Source organism: Seriola lalandi, unplaced genomic scaffold, assembly GCF_002814215.2.
Source record: "Seriola lalandi dorsalis isolate HSWRI2012SDOR001 ecotype SW California unplaced genomic scaffold, Sedor1 jcf7180002049719, whole genome shotgun sequence".
NCBI lineage: Eukaryota > Metazoa > Chordata > Actinopteri > Carangiformes > Carangidae > Seriola > Seriola lalandi.
In genome coordinates, this window is record NW_019520272.1 from 1 (window position 1) to 2,225 (window position 2,225).

The 2,225-nt window shown below is 38.0% G+C and overlaps 1 long non-coding RNA gene across 2 annotated transcripts; it reads left to right on the forward strand.

The window, feature by feature from the left end:
- Nucleotides 1-6: 6 nt before the first annotated feature.
- On the forward strand, nt 7-1,927 carry LOC111648929 (uncharacterized). 2 transcript variants are annotated; one of them, XR_002760225.2, is made up of 4 exons: nt 7-242; nt 325-437; nt 527-575; nt 965-1,927. It is a non-coding gene; the product is annotated as an uncharacterized LOC111648929 (long non-coding RNA). The 2 variants fall into 2 exon arrangements; XR_002760224.2 differs by having other exon boundaries at nt 325-575.
- Nucleotides 1,928-2,225: the final 298 nt, after the last annotated feature.

The window sequence follows — 2,225 nt, forward strand, 5'->3', positions numbered from 1 at the left end:
CTCCTCCTTCAAGAGTCTGATCTGGAGATTCAACCACAGTCTGATCGTCCTGACCCAGACCAGAGCTGACGTCTCCTCCTCAGTCTCAGAGGGGTGGAGCCAGCAGGTGAAGGGTGTGTCAGAGTCAGGAAGCCTCATGCTACAGAACTTATCTCCACATCATGAGGGAACATACACCTGTGAACTGAGTGATGCTGAGGAGACACTGATAACCAACACCTTTCTGAGGATACAGAGTCCAGGTGAGGCAGCATGAAGGGAGGAACTGTTAGTCTGTATGAGTGAGAACTGTTATTAACTGTAACATCTGTATTTCTACTGCAGATGAGGATTCAATCATTAATGGAGTCATTATAGGCTTGGTGGTTGCAGCTGTTTTGGTCTCAGCAGCAGCAGCAACAGTTGTTCTTGTCCAGCACTGTTAAAGGAAAAAAAAGGTTAAATAATGTTCCTCCTACACTTTAATAAATGTCTTGCTTGTTATTTTTATTAATGATGTTGTTTTTTTACTCAATATATCTCCCAGGTGAACAGAGAAACGGGGAAAGAGAGTCAAACATCGATCAAACACCAACGTAAGTAAATGTTCTGTATTAGAAAAGCACTGCTGCTGAATGAACTAGTTAGAACCAGTTTTCTAACGTCTCGTCTCATTTATATTTCCTCCAGTCACTTTCTAGATCATGGTATAGTGTAATTCAATTAATAAACCAATTAAACCTTTTTCCATCAGTTGAAATCTAGTTTGAAATTAACGGCTGTCTCGACTAAAAAGATGATCTCAATCAGAGTGAGAGTGTCAGACAACTGGAAGCAGTTTTAAAAGAAGGAATCATGATTCATGTGATGTTTTGTTTTGCTCTGCAGAAGTTGTTCTTTATACTGAAGAAGAACAAATAACAGATTGTTTTGATTTCATCTTTATATGTTTCTGATGTTGAATTTGATCTCATCTTGTTTGCAGAGCAACAGAAGCCACAGAAGGTACAAACGAAGAAACGCCTCGTCAGATCGATGAGAACCTCACACCCCCCTCTGCCTGAGAGAACTGAAGACACTTGTGACGTAGTAAATGAATGTGGACGTGGAGGCTTTTGTGTCGTATGGACAAGAAGTGCAAGAAGAAGAGTTCAAGATTAACAAACATCTCCACGTCAGACTGAGGGAATAACTGATGCTCACTTTGTGTCGTTCAATATTTCAGCCAAAAATGATGTTTACTTTGTAATTTTATCCAAGAAACTTGAAAAGGTTTAGAAAAAATATCAAAACCAATATGAGTCAGTATTGAGTTGGGAGCTGCAATAAGAACGGACTGAAACAATGAAACAGTTAATTTATGAATGTTTAAATATATGGAGACATCCGTTAATAATATGAAAGATTTTTCTAGATCTTTTTATATTTAACACCAGTGAATTTAAAATTTCATCCATAAGCGGATGTAAAGTACATTTTAAGGTCAGAGTTCAGATTTGTGCATCAGAACTTCTTTTTTCTGACCCCTCAGATTTATCTGGTGTCCGTTCATGAAATTGTATATACAGTAGAAGAGACTAGCTCCACCTCCGGCAGCTACAGCAGTAACATGCTGCTGACACACTGATGCTTCAGTATTGATCATCCAATGATCACAGATATAATAACATGTATAAGTGAGAGGGATCAAACCAGTTCTTTTACTTTAATACTTTCACTACATTTAGCTGCTTGTACTTTATGTACTTTTACTTCAGTAAGATTTTTCATGCAGGACTTTTACTTGTAATGAAATATTTTTACATTTCTGTATCTGCACTTTCACTCTGGCAAGTTTGGGCCAGAGCACTGTGACGCCTCTATGCAAGATTTAACATTTGTCTGTTTTGCCCAGTGGCCTCTGAGGCTGCATGGATCAATAAACAACATTTGCTGACTGTCTCACAAATCATTACGTATTTTTGATAACAGATTTGAACTGTCATTAAACTCATTTTTAAATTTAATTAGAAAGATCATGTTGTTGGGGCTGGGTGAAAACCAGACTTTGAGAAGAAATGCCGAGTGTGTCCATAATCAACCCTTCAGATTAGTTGTGCAGACATGAGACTTTCTGCTCCAATGAAAGAACATCGTTTTTCTTTCCAAAAAAGAAAAAGAAACAAAAGAAGAAAGAAATCAGTGGGTTGGGTGGGAAAGTCTTTTTTGCTTAGTAATGTTCCTAACAGACGGAAATGACCCAGATG